We start from the raw sequence: 1,007 nt of genomic DNA on the forward strand, positions 1-1,007 counted from the left end.
GGCTGCCTAAAAACTTCTTTCTCACAAGAAAGAAAATCGTTTTAGTTTATATGAGCTGAATACATTCTGTTGATTTTGTTTTCTATTCATTCTGTACCCGAAGCTCAGCTGACTTTATAATAGATATTTTTATGTTGCTCTGCTTTCTTATATTAGGAAATATATTTTTGATTCATTTTTTCTGATATTGGAACTAATATTAAAATTATTTCCAAGTAATAATGGCAACAAAAACAGATTGGGGCAATCGTTGTGCAAATCCTTTTCGCAGAAATGACTTATGTACTGGACGCAGCTTGAGACGTGTGACGGTAATTCAAAGATCCGAATTTCCTCAATTAACGAGAAATGCAAGGATATGTTATGTTTGTAGAAAAGAATTTACTAGAGTTTTTTTACAGAAGCCTTCAAATGAAACCAGTATGGAAGAAAATGCTATCAGAGTGGCAGAAAATTTATGTGATGACGAAGCTGATAATGATATTGCAGGCAAAGAATCAATTGAAGGCGATCCTGATTTTCTATTGTTTAAAGAAGAATGTAAAGATTATGAAAATTGTAAAGACTGTAAAGATCCTAATCACGCAGCGGACCTTGAAGTTCTTCAACAAATCAGAGATAAATTCAAGGAAACTACTGAGTCCGAAAAGCTCAGAAATTAGTTGAGCAAAATGGAATATTGAGTTTACCTAATCAAAAACTGGGAAGAAGACTGGCACCAGATATTGAAGTTGCAGTGACTAATTTCTACGAAGATGATGAAAACAGCCGATTGATGCATGGGAAAAAGGATTTTATATCAATTAAGAAAGCAGATTTAACTCGTGAACATGTTCAGAAACGACTTATCCTGGGTATTCTATCCGATCTGTTCAATCGTTTCAAAGTGGAAAACGAAAATACTATAATCGGATTTTCGAAGTTTGCACAACTCAGACCACGACATTGTGTTTTGGCTGGAGGGAGTGGCACACATACGGTTTGCGTGTGTATATATCACGAAAATG

The sequence above is a fragment of the Belonocnema kinseyi genome, chromosome 5, assembly GCF_010883055.1.
Source record: "Belonocnema kinseyi isolate 2016_QV_RU_SX_M_011 chromosome 5, B_treatae_v1, whole genome shotgun sequence".
Lineage (NCBI taxonomy): Eukaryota > Metazoa > Arthropoda > Insecta > Hymenoptera > Cynipidae > Belonocnema > Belonocnema kinseyi.